Below are 16,248 nucleotides of genomic sequence, written 5' to 3' on the forward strand. Positions count from 1 at the left end.
CACTGTTTGAATTGTGTTGTACTAATATGATCATATCATGTATCTAGAATAATGAACATGACTGAATAAGGTTGCCAGAACATGATTATAACATTTAGAAATCAATGGAATGCTGTTAAAATAACATGACTGAATCATGTTGCCAGAACGTGATTTAAACATGTATGAATAACTTTGTTCAATTACATTAGGTTAAGTTAATATTTATGTGTTTAACCTACGCAACTGGATCGAGTGCTGCCAAAGCAAACGATTCATGTGCAACCAATGTCCACTATTCAATCACTTAGATCCAACGACTTATTTGTTTCAGTGAATACAAATTCTTGTCATATATTTTATTTATTGTTCTCATTGTTTAAAAGTGTGTGTTCTGGTTCTGGTGTGAAATAAAGCACAATAATTACATTTAAGACTGTTTCCCTTTTTTTAAGAAAAGTACCGAAAAATAATTGGAATCGCAATTCTTGACTTGGTTTCGGTATCGAAACCAAAATGTTGGTATCGTGACAACACTAGTCGGAACCGCCATTCAGTATCTCCATTGGATCTTCAACGTGTACTATCATACGTCACGTTCACAGTGATCCCTTTTTATTTACTACAAGACAAATGTGCTGTTTTATTTCATACAGTTCCATTTTGATTGAGACAGGGAAGTAATCTAAACCTCACGCATGGTGTTTCACTGTCAAGGGGGGCGATAAAGCGTGTATGTAATTACATTGCCAATACTGATTTGAGCCCCACCACTGTATGGGTTAGCCCTACCATAGATTACCCTACAAAAATACTCTGGCGCCGCCACTGATTATGTAAAAAAAGGCTGAAGGTTGGCAGAAAAGTAGTTTACAAAGACAGGTTCAAGGACAGGCAGACTTGTACATAGAGAGATATTTAGTGTGTCAGACAGGTACATAAAGACAGGTAGGTATGTAAACAGTCAGAAAATAGAGGCGGACAGGTACAAAAAGATGGACAGGTAGGCCAGACAGGCATGCACAGAGAGACAGATTGCAGAGACAGGTCAAACAGACAGGCACAAAGATAGAAAGCAGTTTGGTCAGACAGACAATGGTCCCTAGAGGTGCAGAAATAGACATGCAAGTAGTTAGAAAAGTTCGTCAGACAGTCAGGTCTTATGCTTATAATAGCTTTAATGATTGAATTAGTCTGAAAGTTCAATCCAAGTCCTTCTTACATTTCACATTGGAGCTAAGCTGCACCACGGAGCCGTAATCCATTACTTGCCAGCCATTGGATCAAGGTATGTGTGTGTGTGTGTGTGTGTGTGTGTGTGTGTGTGTGTGTGTGTGTGTGCGTGCGTGCGTGCGTGCGTGTGTGTGTGTGTGTGTGGGTGAGAGAGAATATGAGATATGAGAGAGAACTTGTGTGTGTTTGTTTTCATATATTAGAGCAAGTGCTTGTGTGTTCACTTTATTACCCTCCCCTCCACACCCCTTCTCCTCCCTTCCATCACACACACACACACGCACACACACACACACACCTGTGTGAGTGTTTTCAGGTGTATTTGGTTTGGTTAGGAGGGAGGGAGTGGAGTTTGCTGTATTATCGCCCTGAGAACCCTGTGATCTCTAAATGCACCCGCCAAAACCCTGCTGCTTGGAGGAGGGTTTGCAGTCGCAAACACACACACACACACACACACACACACACACAGATGCTAACAGGTGTGTTGTACTGATTTGCTCCTACAGAGTGTGAAATTGCAGAAGGCTTATGTGTGTATGTGTGTGTGTGTGTGTGTGTGTATGTGTGTTTGTGTGTGCATGTGTTGGGGTGCTTTGATGAGAAGTAGTGAAAAGATTCTTCTTGTTGAAGCCTCATAGGGTCTAATCCAGCCTGCTGACAGACCCTCATCCCTACTACTTCCTCAAGTACACACACATTAACACACACACACACACACACACATATAAACACACTGACAGCAGCTGGCCTAGGCCTGGCACAAAAGGTTCAATCCTTAATTGGCAGGTTGCACTTTTTCGAAGTTGGAAAATTCCTGCAACACTGACATGTTTTGCACTTTCTAAGTTAAATGCATAACAAACTTTAGAACTACTTAAAACTCAGGGAAAACGTGCTTGAGATGGCGAATGTATATGTTGTGTTTGCACTCTAGGTATGAAAAATACGAGAATGTGCATTTCAATATCGTTAAAGCAACTGTTTATGCCTGGACAGTATTGATGGATATCTCTAGATGACAAGAATAACATGCAAATAAGACAGCTTTGAATTTAGGCATATATCTCGCTTTTAATTCATGTAAATGCTCGGCGCAGACCATAACATAATTCAAACTTTTCAATGTAGAATATTTTTGAACCAATAGCCTATACAGTACAGTATATTTATTTTTGATGATAGAAAGGTCAATTTATTAATCAATTAAGTAAATGCTGCACTAACTGAATAACATTAAAACATTTGTATTTAGAAAATGTTAAAACAATGTAAATTGGTCATCATGATATTAGTCAATAGAAGTACTGAAAATGTAAAGAGCAAAATACACTTCATAAATTGGATGTAAAATAAAAAGAGAACATTAAATAATATAACAATTAAGACCTAATTAAAAATGGTGACTTAATCAACTAAGTTGTCTCTCTCTTGTGTTCGCTTAAGAAAACTGAAATGAACGACTCATTGGCTTGAGAATGCAATTTGCATGCAGAGAAAGTGCAAATTGGTTGCACAGTTTTAAAACAGTTAACTGTAACTAGAATATACATTCAAAAACGTTAAGGACACATTTAAAAAAGAAGAGCATGACAACATAGCTAGGTAATATATAGAGTTATGTGTGGTGTCCAGACATTATGTTGAGTTCATCTTTGTAGTCTTTGTCCTATGTCGAATCCCAAGTATTTGGAGTTCTTCTCTTTTTCTTTCCTAAAATGCCCTTATGTTCCTTTTATACTTTTGCTTTTAACCTCTGCCACTCGTCAAGCAGAGATACTGAAAGCAGCACACTGTGTGACCCATCCAGTCTGTTTATTATAATATGATATCAGTCTCAGCCATCATTGTCTGCAGTCATCTGGAAAATTCAGCAACTCTTACCTTACTCCGTCCGTCTATCAACACCTCAACCTAACATTATTGTGGAGACACACACACATACACCAAAACAGACAGGACAGGCACATCTGAGGACATGCATGCTTGCACACACATAGGCTGCAGTATCAGAAGAAGGCCACATCCGCCTTCATACAGTACATGAACACACACACACAGTTATTATGATCTTTTCCTCCTTCTATGAACGCAGACACTGTAGACCCATGTTGCTCCAACTTCAAACCAGTTATGTGACACACCATACTCAATAATATCTATACATGTAAATGTTGCTCTGCGCACACATATTGGTAGATGTTTTGGATTCCTTTGTTACCTTTCAGAAACAAGTGTCACTAGTGAAACAATCAGCTTCGAGTAACAATTTAAGTATTTCATCTTTCCAACAGACCTCTTTCTTTCTTTAGGCTTGAAGACGATCAAGCACAAAGGGAGCAACGTTAGCATTCATTGAGTGTTATAATGTTTCTGACCACATGATAAATATGAGTCAAAAACCTACTCACCTTTTCGGGATGTCACCAACTGATTGAGGCTCTACACCTCCTACAGTAAATGCTCTTCTGTATTCAAGTCTCCAATGTAATGATGATCAGGTAGCATACAGTGGGTTAATAATAAGACATGTATACATGTTTATGACTTTCGTGCAATGGAAATTCGAATAGGTCAACCCAACCACATTTACATAACAAGACATGTTCAATTCTCCTCAAGACTATTTTTCATGTTTGAGGAAAGGTGAAGGCTTAGCTGGCTCACCAGGGCACAGCAAGACATGAACACACACACACACACACACACACACACACACACACACACACACACACACACACACACACATATACACGTCACAGCCCGTATTGTGTGATAGCTTGAGTGTTGACTAAGTGGTTAGGAAATATTGGTGTGAGTGAGTGATCGACTGCATCTAAAGTTTCCATTGAGGGTGGATAAACAGTGTGATGTCAGAACAAAAGGTGTGCAACGAAGGTCATACTAACACGTCTTTATAAAATCCACTATCCCCTGAAACATTAGACATATCAATGTGATTATAAGATATGATATTCATTTATAGCAACGTATCATGTTTGGCTGGATAATATCATCATTTGACTTTGGTATAAGTTGTTTTTTATACCACACGTCTTAATTTCATGTGTACGCTTTACATTATTATTTTGGAAAATTCTCATTGAAGTTTACACGTAAATGCAATAAAGAGACACAATTATATGTATATAGTTTGGTTAAAATAATCAAACAAACATGTTACCAGTCACAGGTCACAGAGGTCAGACTCTGCTTCATTATTTTTGACACCCGTATTTGTACAAATCACTCCAAAGCAAAATCAGCGACACAAATAAACAAATCAGTTATGACTTTTTTCTTTTCCACAATATTTTTAATTTACAGTTTTTACCACACAAAACAAAAACAAACCAAAAAAATCAATTTGTAATTGGTCATTGTCTAGAAATAAAGGTAACATTGTAACTATTTACATGTGTAATCAAGAGAACAAAATAAGCTTTCTGAGCTGCTCTCTAAAGTACTGCCGCACGGTTTAAGGGCTTTTAGCTGCACTAACATAAGCTTCTCGAATGTACATTACACAGAAAAGGGCATGGAGGTCAAAAATTGTAAAGCTAGAGAGGCATCTTCACACATAAAAAACCCACACACACACACACACACATACCATGTATACATCACTTCAGGGGACATTACATTGACTTACATGCATTTCCTGGAGACTTATCTAAACCTTAACCATAACCAACACATGCCTAACCCTAACCCTCAACCTTACCCTAACCCTAACCCTAAACCTAACCAAGTCTTCACCCTAAAATTAATGATTCCCCTCATGGGGACCTCCAATTTGTCCCCATAAGGGAGGCGAGTCCCCACACGTGACTATGTAAACAGATGTAGGTCCCCACAAGTATAGTAATGCTAGGCCACACACACACACACACACACACAAACTATTTACAGGAAGGTTTCTGTAAATATCCCTTTAATCGGCCTAATGAAAACACAAGCAGAACACAACCAGGCTGTACCATAATAAGCCATTAAATATGGATTGTGGAGGAACTACCCTGAGGTTCTCTCTCTCTTTGGTGTTTAATATCAGGTTGTTCGCTCAGTGAGAGTGAGAGTTCACACACACAGCTGTAATTAGCAGCTTAGGCAGCCAGCCAGCTCTGTAAATGCACTGTGATGTGCGTGTGTGTATATGTGTGTGTGTGCGCACTGACGAAAACATACACATGCTTTCTTTCTGAGCGTGTCTCTGCGCAGGTGTGCATATTCTTCGTGCACACCTGTGTGAGTGTGTGTGTGTGTGTGGCGGTGAGTCACACAGTTGTGCGTGGGTGTTGTGTTTGTCTTATCTGTGTGCTGATGGAGAGCTGAGGTGCTTGGAGACGGGCTGTTACGTGTATATGTGTGTGTGTATGGGTAGAGTGATTGCTCCCTAACACCTGGTATTAGCACCAGTAATCCTCACACCACATCATACTCACGCACCAGTCCCATGCAGATCACATTGAGCTTTTCCCTGTCCCGCTTCAAGGTGTTTCTCAACTTGTCTTGGGGGGCGTTGATGTCGGAAATATATTCCAGCAGAGGATTCCAAGGTAAACAAACTGTCCCTTGGCAGCCACTTTAAACTTTGGTAAAAAAAGATAGCATATAAAGTAAAAGTTCAGATACAAAAATGTGAAAAATACAGAGTGGAACTGTAAGGTAAGCAAAATGGTTGTACACTGTTTGTGTTTTTATTTGTATATTTTGTAGCTGTCTGGAATACAAACAATCAAGTGGAAAAATAGAAGAGAAAACCGACACTGAACGTCCTTTAGAGTAACAATAGCTACAAGTACAAAAGCAAAGTACCCTCATAATTTGTATATCTTATAAAACTTGGATTTGTTATGCTTTCTTCCACACAATTCCTTAAACAAGTGTCAGCTGACCAATCACCTCATCACATGCATTCAGATAAACTTCGGTTCGCACAGGAAACCACTTTGTACATTGGTATTTTAATTTGAAGAAGCTAAGTAACTTCAGTTTATGTGCTCTACATTTGGATGCAAGCGACAGTGTGTTTCATGCCTCTTTGAGTCTCAGCCCATTTCCACATCAGTCCAGCTTTTCTTTCTGTCCCTCTGTCGGCCGTCAGTGCGGCCTGCCCTCCCATATTGGATTTGCTCTCTCAATAATTGATGCAGGAGGTATTTTGTAAAGCTAAAGGCCAGCAATCCTTGGTGTCAAATTCAAAATTAGTTCCTCCTGTATTATTAACATCCCTGAGGGCAACAGGTTAATAAGAGGAACTCTGTAACAATAGATGGACAGAAGGATAGAAAGGTCTTATATCTTTCCTATCTTACCTCAGAGTTGCCTCATATGTACACAACGTTAAACATTAACACTTCCCACAATGCATTTAGACTTACCTGTGAGGAATGCAGTCAGATGTCACTCAGAGTGTTTACAACACGTACACACACACACACACACACACACACACACACACACACACACACACACACACACACACACACACACACACACACACACACACACACACACACACACACACACACACACACACACACACACACACACACACACACACACAGCTTTAAATATTTTGTCTGAAAAACATCCTGTTTGTTCTTACACATGGCAGATTGTCAGCTTGTCAGACAGGGACGTGAAATTGATTACATCTAATGAGATTTTATTTCAGTAATCTGATTACATGGAAATGAAAGCCATGATAAATTATTTAAGTCTTGAATCCTCATGGGTTTATCATATTTTAGAATTAGTGAAAACTGTTTGGTTATCCCAGAAGGATTTTAAAAATGTTTTTAGACAATCTATAGAGATTGGGATGGAAACACCCGCATACAGATGATATCATGCCGCTTGCATGGCTACAAATATTCAAACTGCCGTGATATGTCATAACAAAAAGATATAAAGACACATTGCCAATATATTTGTTCACTCTGATATTAGCTATGGCTGTGTGTGTAACATAACATTTGCTCTCACTCTGACAGAAAGCTGGTGACAACACGGACAAAGGAGGCCATTACCTTGGATGGTAAGATAAAATAAGGTGGTATGTACCTTATTGTGTCTGTAGGAATGGTGCTGAATCCTCGTAAACAAAACACAAATGTTGACCTTTAGTTCCTGTAAGTCTGTTTCATATCAGACTGATAATATTAGGCAGAACAATTTATTGTAGAAAAATAATTAATTCAGAGAGCACTTTTTAGATTTAATATCTTGAATAGTTGTGTTGTTTTTGCATGAAACATAACACACAATTTTGCACTTTCAAGAATCGATGCTAACAGTGGTAACCTATTCTATATTCTCATTAATATCAATTAATATAATTGATATCCGTGAGATTGTTTAAAATTAGAACTAATTAACGGACAAACTGTCACGTGTTATTTTGTCCAGTTGATTATTTATTGGTATGAAATCACCTAATAAGGAAAATAAATCCTGACAGATTAACAGAATATCCTATTAACAGATTAATCAGGGTGCATGCACATGGACACGTTTGTGTTGTTATTCCATCGTCCTTCTGCCCAGCATTAACTGAGATATTGTTGAAACACGTTGGTCAATTCTGCAGCCAATTGAATTCAATGTTTGGGTAAAAAACACAAGGTTTCTGGGGAACACCGTTTTGTGTTGTCTACATGTAGGAGTTATGTTCTTTTGTTATAAGTTTACTTTCTTTGCTTTGTAATATTTTGCAGCACTAAAAATACCTCAGTTTAAATAGGTAGGCAGCTATAGGACCAGCATGCATCTGAGCAAATTCCTATGGTGCTTCAGTATCCTTTTGTTTAAAGTTTGTTCGTTGTTTTTATTTTGGAAAAACAGCTACTAAATGCTCTGTGTAAGGTTGATATTTCCCAGTTCAATGTTCAAGTGTTTTGCTTTATTAAATGTTGTTCCCCAGCTCAGAATATGAGACAGTCTAAAAGCAAGTGTCTCACTTTGAACTTCTATCCACATTTTCTGACAGCATACAACATAAAACTCAGATCTCTCTGACATTTCCTGAGGTGGGTATGCTATTTCAGTACCATAATAAATCACAGATGAACTGTCCTTTGTCTGTCTTGAGGCAACAAATGTCTCGCTGCCTTAGGTGACCTGATGATTAATTGAGTTCCATTGCGTGAGTTCTGGAGACAGATTTATATCAGTTTTGATTTTTTTTATACAATACCTAAAATCCATGTCGATGTCATTGTGTCTATTGCTGCCATAGAAAGAACTCAAGGACACATTTTAACTATGAAAGCTTTTCAAATACCCTTTAACCAATTTAGATTTCATCCTACAGTATGTGAGTGCACAGGGGAGCATTAAAGGAATGTATTGATTTGCAGACAACACAGGCAGCTTGTGCTGGAGACCTTCCTGGTTTCATATACTCAAGAACTTTATATCTTTAAATTAAATTCAGAGATGATTGAATGGTTTATATCTGTTGGAGTCAAGAGAAAACATCTTTGCACTTTTGAACTTTGTCTGAAACATTTCAAGTTCATATTTTACTAAGATGCTTCATACAGAATTTATTTTTTAATCTGCAATACTTTTCGGTTGTTTGTATTTCTTAAGTTAAATTGACGTACACCTGTTTCTATCTACTCTGTTTAAACGACACATTGCATTACAGAGATGTGTTTTCATTTATTTAGCAAAGGCTGATTTTGGGCTACTATTGCAAATGTTACTGGCAAAAGGTACTTTCTATATGCATATGACCAAATATGGAATTATATATTTAACATCAAAGGATATTTTGAAAAAATGTGTTTGGTGAATACTGTTCTTATAAACTTGTCATTTGTAAAAACCAATGCATTTATTAGGTAAGGATGTCTTTATTTCTTTCCTTTTTTTCTTACCATCATTAGGAAATGTGCCTTTGACTCTGGTTTAAAAGGATGCCCTCGTCTATCATGCCAGGTCAAATAGATATTACAAACAAACAATAAGAGACACAGTCAAAGGATAGTTAAATAAATCAGATGAGGGTCATTGGAGGAAGCTGAAGAGGATCTGGCTAATTTGGTCTGGCAGTGTAATGGAAAGAAGACTCGAGATGAAGGCCCAGCTGCCCTGTGCTAGAGAGCTGGCCATTGTAGTTCAAGTTGTGTAGACACGACGGTCTGAGTGACCGTTAGACAAGACAGGGATACCAGAGACCATGAAGACTCCCCCAGGGATAAAAGAGAGAGAGGGAGAGGGAGAGAAGAGGGGGCTGTTAGAACAAGGTAAAGGGACAAAAGAGTTCATAGCTGTCATTCGTTTTTCCTTTTTTGTAGTTCTGTCCATTCTTTTGTCTGAGGGGCAACTGTAAGAGCCAAGAGGCCCTGAGCAGCAGCTGGCAGGTAGGAAGAGAGGGAGGGAGGAAAGGAGGGAGGAAGGAGATAAGTGAGAGAGGTTGGACAAAGGGAGGAATGGATAGGTGAAGCGAGAGGGCTGGATGGTGGTGGAGACAGGAAGTTTGTCGCAATCGAATCACACATTTAGCTACATCTGTATTACTAAAGCAGATTGTATGAAAACATTTGGAGTTGTTTTTTTTTTGCATCAAAGCAGCAAAAAGATAAACAGGATACAGCTCAGTAAAAGTATATCTGCTATAATGATCTTATAAAATGTATAAATAAGACTTAAGTGAACAGAACGCATTAAACAGAGAGAGTTGTTATTTACAATGTGTCAGCGCAACAAATGAAATATATGATAAAAAACGATTTTTAGCATATTAAGTGTGATGCTAATCGTACAGCAGCAATGAAAGGAATACCGTTTTCTTTCTACTTTGCTAGAGTAAACTATAGATTATATGCTACTCTCTCACACACACACACACACACACACACACACACACACACACACACACACACACACACACACACACAAACACACACACACACACACACACACACACACACACACACACAGTGGGCCTCAGTTAACCAGAGTCAGTAAGCTGGAGACAGACAAGTGTGATTACAGCAGATACTGTTGCTCTCAATGTTCAGTGGGGTGTGTGTGTGTGTGTGTGTGTGTGTGTGTGTGTGTGTGTGTGTGTGTGTGTGTGTGTGTGTGAGAGAGAGAAAGAGAGAGATGAAAAGACAGAACAATCTAGTACTTTGTGTTCTTCTCTCTCAGTGTCTGTTAAGTGAGCTGTCAATCTACAGTAACATGTCAAACATCATTCTTATTGTTGAGTATCTCTGTTGAGAATTTGTGTGTCATTCAAAGAATAAACTGCATTTGAGAGTTGCTCACTTACAATATAAATAACGTATTGGGGTTGGACAGATCATTTAAACATACATGTATCCTGTTGTAATTTTTTGTGCCAAAAAAGAGGGTTATTATTTCATCCATACATGTTTAAGAAAATTGCATCTTAATACATCTTATGCCTGATTCCCCATGATACTAAATGTCAAACCTAATCAGAATCAATAATTCCAGTTTGTCACAGTTAATTCTTATTTTTCCTACATATTTGAATGTCTTGCAAAAGATGCATTAACCAGGCTCATGAGGAAGTTAATGAGTTGAATAGAGTGTATAAGACACACATACATGCGATGCAGTGGTTGAGAACATCTTAACATGAGTAAAAATAGAAACAAACATGGTGCTTACAGTAAATCCTCCATTACCAGTTTAACTAATTTGTAATGTTTAGTTTATTATTACTGAAACATTTACTTTAGGTATTATAAGTACAAATATGTATCATAGATTACTGTCGCCCTTTTTACGGTCCTAATGTCGTATCATTTAATCATAGAATATTGTATTATTATAGTGTTTTTGTGTAAGAATGTCGCAGTTTCGACAATGTTGAGCCAATTTAAGGTACGTAAACATTCCGGACAGAAATGTTTTATCAGGACTGTTTCATGTGACCTAAAATTGAGTGAAATACAATACAAACACAACAAAATATATACTTTATAATAGTAATATACAATATAGTAAACTACACAAAAGGCAGCTAGCCACTCACAAGGATTCGTCGAGGTGGTGAGCCAATTACAGCACAGTAAGGCGGGACTTGAGAGGAAACGTCATGTGCTGCTGGACATATGGTGGGCACACGTGCTGCGCACAGGCTATGTAAACAATAACAAAGTAATATGATTATTTACGTTTTGGGTTAAGGTTAACATTACTGTACCTTGGCATAGGTAAAATAAATGTTCTCAATAAATGCGTCTAACTTAAGTAACCACTGGTTTAACGCTGGCTGAAGTCACCCTAATCAAACACACCTGTTGCATGACGCAGACCATGCTAGGCCTGGATAGCATGCTAAATGCTTATCTCCCTGCGTGAGTTTTTCGTTCGCTGAGACACTTTTATATTCATTGACATGTGCGTGGACTTCCTGCTGTTTGTGACAATATTTCAAAAAGAGAGAATGAAAACGTTGAGGAGCACGGTGGGACAGAGAGGCCAAGTGGACTGGTTAAAGGCCTTAACGCCGCATGGGACCTACAGAAGACCGTTAGGTGAGTACAAAAACAACAACACTCACATCATTTCTGACTGTTGTTAGTGATGGCGAGATGAAGCCTTGTTATGAAGCTTTGAAGCTTTCCAGTAGGGATGCTCCGATCGCCAATTTTGGGGCCGGAATCAGTATCGGCCGATACCGATCGCCGATCCGATCATGGGGATCTTCCATTTAAAGTGATGTTTAAAACTCAGTTAATAGGGATCATTCACTGGCGCTTCCACAAACAACAACCAACATAATTATTACATTCAAATGAAGTACATTATTCAAGTTTACATTAACTTTGGATAATAACACGGGAGAAATGAGCGGAAGCGCTATCTTTTCCTCTCGGCCCGTCCACACAGCGGCGTGAGTTGAAGCTTACAACGCTTCTGCGGTGACGTCACTTTTAGCCGAACTGGGGAGAAGGGTCTAGCTGCGGCCGCGGACAGTACACGACACGCCCACCTGACACGACACTACGGTGGCTGAGAAGGGTCTAGCTGCGGCCGCGAAAGTTGTACTTCCAAATATGGTCAGAAGAGAGCACGCCCAACACGTGAGACGCTGATGCAAGGATATTTAAGGAGACATGGGCCCCTTCTCATTTCTCTAACTCCCCTCCTCGACTCCTATCCTCGAGACTTAGTCCCGCCCACAGGAGATGCGAGCGGAGGAGCCGAGGAGGGGAACCGAGGAGAGAGGAGGGAAGCAGCAGGCGGTTAGAGAAATGAGAACTCCTCTCCTCTGAGCCATCATTTTAAAGAGACGTCCATTAATGATGACAGGAAGCACAGCAGCCCTCTGTCTGATGGACAGATGTGTTCATGACGACTTATATATTTACTTTTAATTCATTCACAGTGCGGTATAATGAGACAATAACAGGCTACAGATGCGGGGACACACACACACACACATATATATTTGTATATATTTATATAAATATATACAATTTCAGAATCAAACAGAGCACTCTCATAATAACGTAACACTATCAGAGACTGGAGATATCCCCCCCCCCTCTCTGGTCGCTACAATGAGGAAAAATAAATTACGGGCCAAAAGTTTTATTTACAAGTATTAAAAGAGGACACCAAACCAACTGAGACCTGTCTGTCCGCTGCATCTACGCACACACTGTACAACACACACACACCTACACCACACACACAGACCTACAGTTCCTAAAACAGGCTACAGCCGTTGTGTATTTTATTATGTGAAGCACTAAATGGTTTTAGAAAAATATCGACTCTTTGTTTGTAGATATCTACTAAACTAAAGCAAATAAAGAGAGTAGGCCTGTTATACTGAGTGATATATATTTTACACACTGCTCTGCTTTCTGCACGGACCTCACAGCTGTTCTCACTGTAAACATTGCGTCGCGATGAAAGCAGTTAATACAATAATATCCCCTGCCGTGCGTCACGACTCTTTGAAACATCTCTGTTCCCGGAAATGCATCCACGAAGGAGCCGTGGAGGACCGTGGAGGACCCATCAGTGTATCCTCGGTTATAGCTACTCCAGAGAGCCTCCTTGACGCTCGATCCTCGGTCCTCGAAGTGCATTTAGAGAAATTAGATTTCCTTCAACATGGCACGCTGAAATTCATTTCCGGGTCACTACCGGAGGACCGAGGAGTCGAGGAGTCGGATTTGATGAAATGAGAAAGGGCCATGTAGGTTTACAGACAACAAACAATATGGCGCACCGAGTACAGGTAATTAACGTATTGTGGTTTTAGATATAATTACATACTATTTAGGTTCTCGTTTGTTTGTCGATGTGGCTGTTTAGCGCAGTGTAATTGTGTTTATTTTTGCTATATATATATATATATATATATATATATATATATATATATATATATATATATATAGGCGCTATATATATCTTATTATTAATACATCATTGGAACGGTACCTCCAGTATGCCTACATGACAAGCATTTTTATAATATACAGTAAACATATCTTTGACTTATTGCAAAATTATAAAATGAAATTCATCCCTGCTGTCATTCTGGCTTTCACTGTTCAAATGAGATGTCAACCATCAAAATGGGATAAGGGGTTCCAAGGGGTTCTCAAACGGATAGGTTATTAATTTATTTGCCTAATAGTTGCTTAAAATGCTACAATAACATGCCATGTACGGTCTCTCAGCCACCGTAGGCGGCGTAGTAGGAGGCGTGTCGTGTAGTGTCGTCAATTCGCTTTTCATCTGCCATGCCTCTGCCAAGCCTCTCAGCCACCGTAGTGTCGTGTCAGGTGGGCGTGTCGTGTACTGTCCGCGGCCGCAGCTAGACCATATTGGAACTGGGAGAGACTATGCAGGTCATTTCCTCATATTCCAAAAAATGGAGGGAAAATTCATTATAGCGGTAGTGAATCACCCGGTGCTGTATGATCAGTCTCTGTTCATCTACCGGGATACAAACCGGAGGAGCGAGGCATGGAGGGAGGTGGCAGAGACAGTGGATGAAACTGGTAGGTTTTCGCCTGTTTGGGGATTTTATATCCACTTTACTTCGTTTTAACATTGCTATTGCTTTGTATGTCGGGGGCGGGAGATTCATGTGATTGGTTGTTGGTCGCGGTTCCCCAAATCCCCAAGCTTCAGATACGCCCACCTCCAAGCGTCAACGCACGCCGCTGTGTGGACGGGCCGTCATTGTCACTGTCACTACTCGATCCGTCCCCCTGCCCGATCTGTACTGCGCATGTGCGAGATGGTCCGCCATATTGGAGAACTCCGGACGGACACTTGACACTGTGGCTTTTGGCAGAGAACCCAATAAAAAGAGTTGTTGAATAATGGTGAAGTCACGTTGTAATAACAATAACTCATCACTCTCAAGTTTTATTTTTCAGCTTTGTCAAAAGCCACTGTGTCAAGTGTCCTTCTTGGGTTGCCGTCCGGAGTTCTCCAATATGGCGGACCATCTCGCACATGCGCAGTACAGATCGGGCAGGGGGGCGGATCGGGTAGCGACAGTCACTACCAAGCCCCCAGGAAGTGCGCCGGACTCTGATGAGAATATTCGTTGTGACCAAATGGCGGTACTACACTTCTGTTAGGTTGCTGGGCCCGGAAACACTTTTTCCCATTGACTTACATTGGGAAAGAGTGGTCTGTAAATCGTTGGATAATTTCCCCCCGAAATCGTATCTGGTGTTTCCATAGCAACTACAACTTCCTGTCAACAGCGTAAACTCTAGTGCTAGACTTCAAAATCTCGTCGACGACAAATTTCCTCGTTGACGCATCGCCACACACACACGTGGGTCACCCAAAGCAACAAGCAGTTCGCAATCACAATTCAAACACAATGGAGACTGAAACGGCTACCACCTCCTCCTCACAGGATTGCGCACGAAGCCCTGCAAAAAGCCCCTAAACAAAAACATCTCGCCCTAGGTCTTCAAAAGCATGGGAATACTTTAAATTTAGTCCAAAACGCAAAGGCATTGTTATTTGCAGTCTTTGCCAAATGGAGTTGGCATACCACACTAGCACAACAGCTATGTTGGAGCATTTAAAGCGAAGGCACCCCCTTGTCTCTCGTGAAGGGAACAATGATAAGTAAGTACTAACTTTGGCTAAATTAATTCCACGTTTGTGTAGTGTGTTGTGCAGCTTGAGTTCTGTGCACTTCGGTAGTGCTAACTATCTTATAGCTCTCCGTGCGGTTTGTTCGTGCTTGGTTGGTTAGTAGTTAATGTTAGCTACCTAGCTAGCGGCGCCAGCTGTGTGTTAGTTAACGTTTGTCAGCATTTAATGTTGGCTGGAATGGTAGCTAGTTTACGTCTGCAGTACACCGCTATCTAGCCACTACTAACCCGGAACGAACTAACTGCACAGAGAGCTAACTCATGTTGTGGTCCTTTACGAGTCAAACATAATATTAGACTAACGTTAGTCAGCTTATGGCGCGTTTCCACTGCAGCGGGTAGCTCGCTTTAAGCGTGCCGAGCCGTGCGGGGCCCGTTTTTGGTTGCGCTTCCACTTGGCCTAGTTTTGGCCCGGGGCTACTTTTTCACCTTTTTTCTGGCCCGACTAAATCGTGGTTCTAGGGCCAGGAACAACCAGGCTTAGTCGGGCTGATTATGCTAAACTAGAGAGAGAATCGCTGGCAAGGCGGCTACAACTACAACAAGATGAACCAACCCAGTCTCACAAAAAAACGTGTAATAACTACGTTGGTCCACAACGTAGGACGTAGTATTTCTACAAAAACGCCTCTGAAATTGTAAGAACCCTATGTTTTTTTTCACCATTCATTCCAATGGCTGGCGTCTACAGTATGTCACGTGATCTTCAAATTTCTCCCTGCAGAAAAAAGAAACATGGCCGAACTTCGTTTTATTCTCGGTGTAAAATGCCTATTTTAAAGTTAGTTTGGCAATTAAAATGCGTTTTGATGTCATTTGATGCGAGAAATATGAGTTTTTATTTCAGATTATGTGTGCAGTGGATGCACATGATCTTTAGTTTGCTAGTTATTACGAA

Source organism: Gymnodraco acuticeps, unplaced genomic scaffold (genome assembly GCF_902827175.1).
Source record: "Gymnodraco acuticeps unplaced genomic scaffold, fGymAcu1.1, whole genome shotgun sequence".
Classification (NCBI taxonomy): domain Eukaryota; kingdom Metazoa; phylum Chordata; class Actinopteri; order Perciformes; family Bathydraconidae; genus Gymnodraco; species Gymnodraco acuticeps.